Source organism: Nerophis ophidion, linkage group LG12 (assembly GCF_033978795.1).
Source record: "Nerophis ophidion isolate RoL-2023_Sa linkage group LG12, RoL_Noph_v1.0, whole genome shotgun sequence".
In the NCBI taxonomy this organism is placed as follows: domain Eukaryota; kingdom Metazoa; phylum Chordata; class Actinopteri; order Syngnathiformes; family Syngnathidae; genus Nerophis; species Nerophis ophidion.
In genome coordinates, this window is record NC_084622.1 from 11,290,026 (window position 1) to 11,302,904 (window position 12,879).

The window sequence follows — 12,879 nt, forward strand, 5'->3', positions numbered from 1 at the left end:
ATGATGCTGCGGTGGATGAGAGGATGATGCTGGGGTGGATGAGAGGATGATGCTGGCGTGGATGAGAAGATGATGCTGGGGTGGATGAGAGGATGATGCTGGGGTGGATGAGAAGATGAAGCTGTGGTGGAGAAAAGGATGATGCTGGGGTAGATGAGAGGATGATGCTGTGGTGGAGAAGAGGATGATGCCGAGGTGGATGAGAGGATGATGCTGAGGTGGATGAGAGGATGATGCTGCTGAGGTGGAGAAGAGGATGATGCTGAGGTGGATGAGAGGATGATGCTGAGGTGGAGGAGAGGATGATGCTGAGGTGGATGAGATGATGATGCTGAGGTGGAGAAGAGGATGCTGAGATGGATGAGAGGATGATGCTGTGGTGGAGAAGAGGATGATGCTGTGGTGGAGAAGAGGATGATGCTGATGTGGATGAGAGGATGATGCTGATGTGGATGAGAGGATGATGCTGGGGTGAATGAGAGGATGATGATGTGGTGGAGGAGAGGATGATGCTGGGGTGGATGAGAGGATGATGCTGAGGTGGAGAAGAGGATGATGCTGAGGTGGATGAGAGGATGATGCTGATGTGGATGAGAGGATGATGCTGGGGTGGATGAGAGGATGATGCTGAGGTGGAGGAGAGGATGATGCTGAGGTGGGTGAGAGGATGATGCTGAGGTGGAGAAGAGGATGATGCTGAGGTGGATGAGAGGATGATGCTGGGGTGGATGAGAGGATGATGCTGTGGTGGAGGAGAGGATGATGCTGAGGTGGATGAGAGGATGATGCTGAGGTGGAGAAGAGGATGATGCTGAGGTGGATGAGAGGATGACGCTGAGGTGGATGAGAGGATGATGCTGATGTGGATGAGAGGATGATGCTGGGGTGGAGGAGAGGATGATGCTGGGGTGGATGAGAGGATGATGCCAGGGTGGATGAGAGGATGACACTGAGGTGGAGGAGAGGATGACGAAACATGAGAGGCACTCCAGCTTCATGTCTTCACTTTAGATTGGATTGTGACATCAGCCTGCCTCTCCTCTATCTCCATTTGTTTTGTTTGTTTACCTTTCGTGTTGTTAACCTGCTCATATATGTCTCTTTTCTGCAGGTGTGGTGATGTTGCTCCCTGCCTTCTGCCCTCTGCCTCCTTCTGGTAAGACACTTTGCTCTTTTAGAACGCTCATAATTAGCAAATATACACTCATAGTTGTGGTGTCTCCAATACCAGTATTTTAGTACCGATACCAAAATGTATTTTGATGCTTTTCTAAATCAAGGGCACCACAAAAAAATTGAATATAGGCTTTATTTGAACAAAAAGATCTTAGGGTACATGAAACATATGTTTATTGTTGCAATTTAGTCCTTAAATAAAACTGAACATTCTAGACAACTTGTCTTTTAGTAGTAAGTAAACAAACAAAGACTCCTAATTATTCTGCTGACATAAGCAGTAACATATTGTGTCATTTATATTTTGTCCACCTCATTAGGGACAAACTGTAAAAAAAATAGTATTAATCTACTTACTGTTATTATCTGGTTATTTTCTGTTTTACCATGTTCTATCTACACTTTTGTTAAAATATAATAAACATTTATTCTTCTCTTCTTTGATACTTTACATTAGTTTTGGATGATACCACACATTTAAGTATCGATGCGATACCAAGGAGTTATAGGATCATATATTAGTCATATTCAAAGTCCTCATGTGTCCAGGGACGTATTTCCTGAGTTAATAAACGTAATATATATTTTTAAAAAGACAAAATAGATTTTGTGATACAAAAACAATATCAATGTAATCATAGTGTTATCAACTAGATACGCTACTGTACTTGGTGTCATTACAGTGGATGTCAAGTGTAGATCCACCCATGGAACTGTGTTTAGATTGTGATGCCAGTGAGCAATTGTGTCCTCCTGCGGTGTGTAGTGAAGCATAATTAGCTATTCCTTGTCCTCCAGTGATAATAATACTTTATTAGTCGCCATGGAGGCCAAGATTAGTGATTTAAAAGTAGCTAAAAACACTGCCGACTTTGGATAGATGTCAGCTTCTTGAGGGCGTTTCAGTGTCACCTCTATCTTTACTTTTTACACCAAAATGCGTCCGTTCCCCCTTTTCTGCCGACACACCGTTTCTGCTTGTAAGTACTCAGTGTGCGTGCACTGCCGAACGTGCTCCTCTGCTCGTAAAGCCAGCAATAACACGACTTGACGACACGCCGTCATGCCCGTTCAAAAAAATTAAGGGGGAACTGGTGCTTTTTAGAAGCGGTATAGTACCGAAAATGATTCACTAGTATCGCGGTACTGTGCTAGTACCGGTATACCGTACAGCCCTAGAATATTAAAAGCGGACTTATTTTGCAAGCAGAGTCAGTGCTGGCAGGTAATCCTCAGCTGGCTGTGCATGCTTCATATTTAAAAGATGACAGTCCAATCAATGCTCACTCGGCGCTGGGAGGATGCAGAGAGAGAGAGAGAGAGAGAGAGGGGGGGGAAACCAAACAAGTGTCCAAGTGCTTGTTTAAAGGTCCACACTTCTGTCTTTGCATTTGCATTTTAGACGTGACACACAGTGTTGTGGGATGAACTCTCTATTAGTCTAGTAGTACTGCATTGTCACTAGTACTACACAAGTACTGCAATGTCCATAGTACTACACAAGTACTGCATTGTCACTAGTACTACCCAAGTACTGCATTGTCACTAGTACTACACAAGTACTGCATTGTCACTAGTACTACACAAGTACTGCATTGTTACTAGTACTACACAAGTACTGCAATATCCATAGTACTACCCAAGTACTGCATTGTCACTAGTACTACCCAAGTACTGCATTGTCACTAGTACTACACAAGTACTGCATTGTCACTAGTACTACCCAAGTACTGCATTGTCACTAGTACTACCCAAGTACTGCATTGTCACTAGTACTACACAAGTACTGCATTGTCACTAGTACTACACAAGTACTGCAATATCCATAGTACTACCCAAGTACTGCATTGTCACTAGTACTACACAAGTACTGCATTGTCACTAGTACGACACAAGTACTGCATTGTCACTAGTACTACCCAAGTACTGCATTGTCACTAGTACAACACAAGTACTGCATTGTCACTAGTACTACCCAAGTACTACATTGTCACTAGTACTACCCAAGTACTGCATTGTCACTAGTACTACCCAAGTACTGCATTGTCACTAGTACTACCCAAGTACTGCATTGTCACTAGTACTACCCAAGTACTGCATTGTCACTAGTACTACCCAAGTACTGCATTGTCACTAGTATTACACAAGTACTGCATTGTTTCTAATACTACACAAGTACTGCATTGTCACTAGTACTACACAAGTACTGCAATGTCCATAGTACTACACAAGTACTGCATTGTCACTAGTACTACACAAGTACTGCATTGTCACTAGTACTACACAAGTACTGCATTGTCACTAGTACTACCCAAGTACTGCATTGTCACTAGTACTACCCAAGTACTGCATTGTCACTAGTACTACACAAGTACTGCACTGTCACTAGTACTACACAAGTACTGCATTGTCACTAGTACTACACAAGTACTGCAATGTCCATAGTACTACACAAGTACTGCATTGTCACTAGTACTACCCAAGTACTGCATTGTCACTAGTACTACCCAAGTACTGCATTGTCACTAGTACTACACAAGTACTGCATTGTCACTAGTACTACACAAGTACTGCATTGTCACTAGTACTACACAAGTACTGCATTGTTACTAATGCTACACAAGTACTGCATTGTCATTAGTGCTACACAAGTACTGCATTGTCACTAGTACTACACAAGTACTGCAATGTCACGAGTGCTACACAAGTACTGCATTGTCACTAGTACTACACAAGTACTGCATTGTCACTAGTACTACCCAAGTACTGCATTGTTACTAATACTACACAAGTACTGCAATGTCCATAGTACTACACAAGTACTGCATTGTCACTAGTACTACACAAGTACTGCAATGTCCATAGTACTACACAAGTACTGCATTGTCACTAGTACTACCCAAGTACTGCATTGTCACTAGTACTACCCAAGTACTGCATTTGTCACTAGTACTACACAAGTACTGCATTGTCACTAGTACTACACTGTCACTAGTACTACACAAGTACTGCATTGTCACTAGTACTACCCAAGTACTGCATTGTCACTAGTACTACACAAGTACTGCATTGTTACTAATACTAAACAAGTACTGCATTGCCACTAGTACTACCCAAGTACTGCATTGTCACTAGTACGACACAAGTACTGCATTGTTACTAATACTACACAAGTACTCCATTGTCTATGGTACTACACAAGTACTGCATTGTTACTGATACTACACAAGTACTCCATTGTCTGTAGTACTACCCAAGTACTGCATTGTCACTAGTACTACCCAAGTACTGCATTGTTACTAATACTACACAAGTACTCCATTGTCTATAGTACTACACAAGTACTGCATTGTCACTAGTACTACCCAAGTACTGCATTGTTACTAATACTACACAAGTACTCCATTGTCACTAGTACTACACAAGTACTGCAATGTCACTACTACTACCCAAGTACTGCATTGTCACTAGTACTACACAAGTACTGCATTGTCACTAGTACTACACAAGTACTGCATTGTCACTAGTACTACCCAAGTACTGCATTGTCACTAGTACTACCCAAGTACTGCATTGTCACTAGTACTACACAAGTACTGCAATGTCACCAGTACTACCCAAGTACTGCATTGTCACTAGTAGTACACAAGTACTGCATTGTCACTAGTACGACACAAGTACTGCATTGTCACTAGTAATACCCAAGTACTGCATTGTCACTAGTACTACCCAAGTACTGCATTGTCACTAGTACTACCCAAGTACTGCATTGTCACTAGTACTACACAAGTACTGCAATGTCACTAGTACTACCCGAGTACTGCATTGTCACTAGTACTACACAAGTACTGCAATGTCACTAGTACTACCCAAGTACTGCATTGTCACTAGTACTACACAAGTACTGCATTGTCACTAGTACTACCCAAGTACTGCATTGTTACTAATACTACACAAGTACTCCATTGTCTATAGTACTACCCAAGTACTGCATTGTCACTAGTACTACACAAGTACTGCATTGTTACTAATACTACACAAGTACTCCATTGTCTATAGTACTACACAAGTACTGCATTGTCACTAGTACTACCCAAGTACTGCATTGTCACTAGTACGACACAAGTACTGCATTGTTACTAATACTACACAAGTACTCCATTGTCTATAGTACTACCCAAGAACTGCATTGTCACTAGTACTAATACTACACAAGTACTCCATTGTCTATAGTACTACGCAAGTACTGCATTGTTACTAATACTACACAAGTACTCCATTGTCTATAGTACTACACAAGTACTGCATTGTCACTAGTACTACCCAAGTAATGCATTGTCACTAGTACGACACAAGTACTGCATTGTTACTAATACTACACAAGTACTCCATTGTCTATAGTACTACACAAGTACTGCATTGTCACTAGTTCTACCCAAGTACTGCATTGTCACTAGTACGACACAAGTACTGCATTGTTAATAATACTACACAAGTACTCCATTGTCTGTAGTACTACCCAAGTACTGCATTGTCACTAGTACTACACAAGTACTGCATTGTTACTAATACTACACAAGTACTCCATTGTCTATAGTACTACACAAGTACTGCATTGTCACTAGTACTACCCAAGTACTGCATTGCCACTAGTACTACACAAGTATTGCATTGTTACTAATACTACACAAGTACTCCATTGTCAATAGTACTACCCAAGTACTCCATTGTCACTAGTACTAATACTACACAAGTACTCCATTGTCTATAGTACTACACAAGTACTGCATTGTTACTAATACTACACAAGTACTCCATTGTCTATAGTACTACACAAGTACTGCATTGTCACTAGTACTACCCAAGTACTGCATTGTCTCTAGTACGACACAAGTACTGCATTGTTACTAATACTACACAAGTACTCCATTGTCTATAGTACTGCACAAGTACTCCATTGTCTATAGTACTACACAAGTACTGCATTGTCACTAGTACTACCCAAGTACTGCATTGTCACTAGTACGACAAGTACTGCATTGTTACTAATACTACACAAGTACTCCATTGTCTATAGTACTACACAAGTACTCCATTGCCTATAGTACTACACAAGTACTCCATTGTCTATAGTACTACACAAGTACTGCATTGTCACTAGTACTACCCAAGTACTGCATTGTCACTAGTACGACGCAAGTACTGCATTGTTACTAATACTACACAAGTACTCCATTGTTTATAGTACTACACAAGTACTCCATTGTCTATAGTATTACACAAGTACTCCATTGTCTATAGTACTACACAAGTACTGCATTGTCACTAGTACTACCCAAGTACTGCATTGTCACTAGTACTACCCAAGTACTGCATTGTCACTAGTACTACACAAGTACTCCATTGTCACTAGTACTACCCAACTACTGCATTGTCACTAGTACTACACAAGTACTGCATTGTCACTAGTACTACCCAACTACTGCATTGTCACTAGTACTACACAAGTACTGCATTGTTACTAATACTACACAAGTACTCCATTGTCTATAGTACTACCCAAGTACTGCATTGTCACTAGTACTACACAAGTACTGCATTGTTACTAATACTACACAAGTACTCCATTGTCTATAGTACTACACAAGTACTGCATTGTTACTAATACTACACAAGTACTCCATTGTCTATAGTACTACCCAAGTACTGCATTGTCACTAGTACTACAAAAGTACTGCATTGTTACTAATACTACACAAGTACTCCATTGTCTATAGTACTACACAAGTACTGCATTGTTACTAATACTACACAAGTACTCCATTGTCTATAGTACTACACAAGTACTCCATTGTTTATAGTACTACACAAGTACTCCATTGTCTATAGTATTACACAAGTACTCCATTGTCTATAGTACTACACAAGTACTGCATTGTCACTAGTACTACCCAAGTACTGCATTGTCACTAGTACTACCCAAGTACTGCATTGTCACTAGTACTACACAAGTACTGCATTGTTACTAATACTACACAAGTACTCCATTGTCTATAGTACTACACAAGTACTGCATTGTTACTAATACTACACAAGTACTCCATTGTCTATAGTACTACACAAGTACTGCATTGTTACTAATACTACACAAGTACTCCATTGTCTATAGTACTACCCAAGTACTGCATTGTCACTAGTACTACACAAGTACAGCATTGTCACTAGTACTACACAAGTACTCCATTGTCTATAGTACTACACAAGTACTCCATTGTCTATAGTACTACACAAGTACTGCATTGTCACTAGTACTACCCAAGTACTGCATTGTCACTAGTACGACACAAGTACTGCATTTTTACTAATACTACACAAGTACTCCATTGTCTATAGTACTACACAAGTACTGCATTGTCACTAGTACTACACAGGTACTGCATTGTTACTAATACTACACAAGTACTCCATTGTCTATAGTACTACACAAGTACTGCATTGTCACTAGTACTACACAGGTACTGCATTGTTACTAATACTACACAAGTACTCCATTGTCTATAGTACTACCCAAGTACTGCATTGTCACTAGTACTACACAAGTACAGCATTGTCACTAGTACTACACAAGTACAGCATTGTCATCATATTGCAGTCTACACGTCTCTCTTATGTGTGACTGCCATCTACTGGTCAAACTTATCCTTTCAACATGTACCAAATGAAATAGCTTCGTGGTTGGTAAGCACCTAATTCTTGTACTTTCAAACCTTACAACAACAACAACAACAACAACAAAAAATTCCGGTAAAACTCACAAAAATACATTTCTACAGGCATTATTAGACATTTTGCATGTTTGGTTGAGGAGTTATGTTTAAATAACTGTCATATTGAGTGTGACAGTTATACTGTCATAGTGAGTCAAACCTAATGTTTGTATTTGCAAACCTCGTAAAAACAACTCATTCTAGTTAAACTCATACAAAATTAAATACAATATTACAGACATTATTAGACGTATTGCATGTTTGGTTTTGAAGTTATGTTTATATAACTTTCATATTTAGTATGACAGATATTGCATATTTGGTTTAGGAATTATGTTTGAATACATTTTTATTGTTGTTGTTTTTTTGCATTATCTCAGGATTCTACGAACATTGCTGTCGTATTGAGGAAAAAAAATACTTAATGCGTTTGCAAGCCTTAAAAAAGCATATGTTTTGAGTAAAACTCGGAAGGATGCATTGGTTTAAGAGTTATGTTTAAAGGCCTACTGAAACCCACTACTACCGACCACGCAGTCTGATAGTTTATATATCAATGAGGAAATATTAACATTGCAACACACGCCAATACGGCCTTTTTAGTTTACTAAATTGCAATTTTAAATTTCCCGTGGAAGTATCACGCTAAAACATCGCGGTATGATGACGTGTGCGTGTGACGTCACGCATTGTAGAGGACATTTTGTTCCAGCACCGTTCACAGCTATAGGTCATCTCTTTTCATCGCATAATTCCACAGTATTCGGGACATCTGTGTTGCTGAATCTTTTGCAATTTGTTCAATGAATAATGGAGACGTCAAAGAAGAAAGCTGTAGGTGGGAAGCGGTGTATTGCGGCCGGCTTTAGCAACACAAACACAGCCGGTGTTTCCTTGTTTTCATTCCCGAAAGATGACGGTGAAGCTTTACTATGGAACAGAGCGGTCAAGGGAACACGGTTGGATTGGACCACACACACAAAGTACAGTGTATTATGCAGCGATCATTTCGAAAGATCGTGTTTTGAAGAGGGTCCCTTGCGAAGGGCAGAGATGGGCATCGCCACCACCCGTCGACTGGTGCTGAAGAAAGGTGCGGGGCCGACCTTCAGGTTGTACAGGTACGACCATATAATCTCACGAAAACACTAGTAACCGAACAAGCAGATAAGGGATTTTCCAGAATTATCCTAGTAAATTTGTCTAATAACATCTGAATTGCTCCCACTGTATAGTCTTTTTTTTTCTCTAGTCCTTCACTCTAATTTTCCTCATCCACGAATCTTTCATCCTCGCTCAAATTAATGGGGAAATTGTCGCTTTCTCAATCCGAATCGCTCTCGCTGCTGGTGGCCATGATTGTAAACAATGTTCAGATGTGAGGAGCTCCACAACCCGTGACGTCACGCGCACATCACATCGTCTGCTACTTCCGGTAAAGGCAAGGCTTTTTTTTATCAGCGACCAAAAGTTACGAACTTTATCGTCAATGTTCTCTACTAAATCCTTTCAGCAAAAATCTCGCAATATCGCGAAATGATCAAGTATGACACATAGAATGGACCTGCTATCCCCGTTTAAATAAGAAAATCTCATTTCAGTAGGCCTTTAAATAACTGTTATATTGAGTTTGACAACTATACTGTCTTTATGAGTAAAACCTAATTTTTGTACAACTGATTCTAGTAAAACAATATTACAGGTCTTTTTAGAAAGATTACATATTTGGTTTTGATGTTATGTTTATATCCATCCCATCCATTTTCTACCGCTTTCTCCCTTATGGGGTCGCGGGGGGCGCTGGCGCCTATCTCAGCTACAATCGAGCGGAAGGCAGGGTACACCCTGGACAAGTCGCCACCTCATCGCAGGGCCAACACAGATAGACAACATTCACACTCACATTCACACACTAGGGCCAATTTAGTGTTGCCAATCAACTTATCCCCAGGTGCATGTCTTTGGAAGTGGGAGGAAGCCGGAGTACCCGGAGGGAACCCACGCATTCACGGGGAGAACATGCAAACTCCACACAGAAAGATCCCGAGCCCGGATTTGAACCCAGGATTGCAGGACCTTTGTATTGTGAGGCAGACGCACTAACCCCTCTGGCACCGTGTTTATATAACTTTCATATTTAGTATGACAGTTATACTGTCATTTTGAGTAAAAAAAGGAAATTTGTGTCTTTGCAAACCTAACAAACTATTGTTTTTTCCAGTGAAACTCACAAAGATACATGTTTCAGGCATTTTTAGACATTTTGCATGTTTGGTTTAGGAGTTATGTTGGAATACATTTTATTGCTTTTCTTCGCATCATCTTAGGATTCTAAGAATATTACTGTCATATTGAGTAAAAATATACTTTTTGTGTTTGTAAGCCTTAAAAAAGCATGTTTTGGAAGGATTTTAAGTGCGCCTTATAGGCCGAAAAATACGGTAATGGCTTGTAATTAGTATAAATTAGGTTTCTTACTATTGGTATTTAATTTATTTTTCATGAGGTGGCGACTTGTCCAGGGCGTACCCCGCCTTCCGCTTGATTGTAGCTGAGATAGGCGCCAGCGCCCTCCACAACCCCAAAAGGGAATAAGCGGTAGGAAATGGATCGATGGATGGATTTATAAAAAAAGAAAAGAGGATTATGAATACATTATTTCATACTTGCCAACCTTGAGACCTACGATTTTGGGGGGTGGGGGGCCTGGTCGGGGGTGGGGCAGGGGGCGTGGTTGGGGGAGGGACGGGGCGTGGTTAAGAGGGGGGAGTATATTTACAGCTAGATTATATATATATATATATATATATATATATATATATATATATATAGATATATATATATAAATGAAATACTTGAATTTCAGTGTTCATTTATTTACACATTTACACACACATAACACTCGTCCATCATCATTGTTGAGTTAAGGGTTGAATTGTCCATCCTTGTTTTTCTAACCATATGCATGTACAGTAGATGGCAGTATTGTCCTGTTTAAGAGTGTCACAACATTTCTGCTTACGGCAGACGAACTGCTTTACGGTAGACGAAAACGGACTGCTGTTGTTGTGTGTTGTTTTACCGCGCTGGGGGGACATTAATGAAACTGCCTAACTATAAACCCACATAAGAAACCAAGAACTCGCCCTCGATCATTCTACAGTTATAACATCATTGGGCAGACACGCTGTTTATATTGTGGGAAAGCGGACGTGAGAACAGACTGTCAACAGGTCACTCAGGTCCGCATGGAGCTGGAGGGGGCGTGGCCTCCAGCTCCGCCTGAATTTCGGGAGATTTTCAGGAAAAAGTTTAACCCGGGAGGTTTTCTGGAGAGGCGCTGAATTTCGTGAGTAAGGCAAGTATGCATTATTTCAACATAGCAGAGGAAAGGTCTAGATCAGGGGTCACCAACCTTTTTGAAACCAAGAACTACTTCTTGGGTACTGATTAATGCGAAGGGCTACCAGTTTGATACACACTTAAATAAATAGCCAGAAATAGCCAGTTTGCTCAATTTACCTTTAATATATATATATATATATATATATATATATATATATATATATATATATATATATATATATATATATATATATATATATATATATATGTATATGTATACATATATACATATATATAAATGGGTATTTCTGTCTGTCATTCAGTCGTACATTTTTTTTCCTTTTACGGAAGGTTTTTTGTAGGGAAGAAATGATGAAAAAAACACTTAATTGAACGGTTTAAAAGAGGAGAAAACACACAAAAAAATGAAAATTAAATTTTGAAACAAAGTTTATCTTCAATTTCGACTCTTTAAAATTCAAAATTCAACCGAAAAAAATTACGACAAAAACTAGCTAATTTAAATTTTGGGGAAAAAATACAAAAAATAATTTATGGAACATCATTAGAAATTTTTCCAGATTAACATTAATTTTAGAATTTTGATGGCATGTTTTAAATAGGTTAAAATCCACTCTGCACTTTGTTATTATAACAAATTAGACCAAGCTATATTTCTAAAAAAGACAAATCATTATTTCTTATAAATTTTTCTGAACAAAAATTTTTAAAGAAATTCAAAAGACTTTAAAATAAGATTTAAATTTGATTCTACAGATTTTCTAGATTTGCCAGAATAATTTATTTGAATTTTAATCATAGTAAGTTCAAAGAAATATTTCACAAATATTCTTTTGTCGAAAAAACAGAAGCTAAAATGAAGAATGAAATTAAAATGTATTTATTATTCTTTACAATAAAAAAAAGTACTTCAAAATTGATATAAATTGTCAGGAAAGAAGAGGAAGGAATTTAAAAGGTAAAAAGTTATGTGTTTAAAAATCCTAAAATCATTTTTAAGGTTGTATTTTTTTCTCTAAAATTGTCTTTCTGAAAGTTATAAGAAGCAAAGTCAAAAAATAAATGAATTTATTTAAGCAAGTGAAGACCAAGTCTCTCAAATATTTTCTTGGATTATCAAATTCTATTCGAGTTTTGTTTCTCTTAGAAATAAAAATGTCGAGCAAAGCAAGACCAGCTTGCTAGTAAATAAATAAAACGTAAAAAAAATAGAGGCAGCTCACTGGTAAGTGCTGCTATTTGAGCTATTTTTAGAACAGGCCCGCGGGCGACTCATCTTGTCCTTACGGGCTACCTGGTGCCCGCGGGCACCGCGTTGGTGACCCCTGTTCTAGAAGTAGTCTGACATTGCAACAAAGGGCTCAATAACAGCTCAATGCTGTTCACATTATTTCTGCCTGGTGTGCAATATTTTTGCTTTTCGGAAGAAGAAAAAAATAAAAGAACAACCTTGGAGGGACAAAATGCGAAGCTATTTGGGTTCACCGGCGTGTTCTTTTCTCCGCTCTCGTAACGAGACACAGTGTCCTTTCCGAGAACGTCTAATAAGGCAAACATTCCACTATAGCGG

General features: G+C 39.0%; 1 protein-coding gene across 3 annotated transcripts in view; it reads left to right on the forward strand.

The window, feature by feature from the left end:
* The window catches only part of grm3 (glutamate receptor, metabotropic 3), a 300,806-nt gene that overhangs the window by 47,409 nt on the left and 240,518 nt on the right, over positions 1 to 12,879 (forward strand). For all 3 annotated transcript variants that reach the window (XM_061916797.1, XM_061916796.1, XM_061916798.1), the window contains exon 4: positions 1,112 to 1,156. The gene's annotated coding sequence lies outside the window, so the exon portion shown is untranslated. The remainder of the gene's footprint in view (positions 1 to 1,111; positions 1,157 to 12,879) is intronic.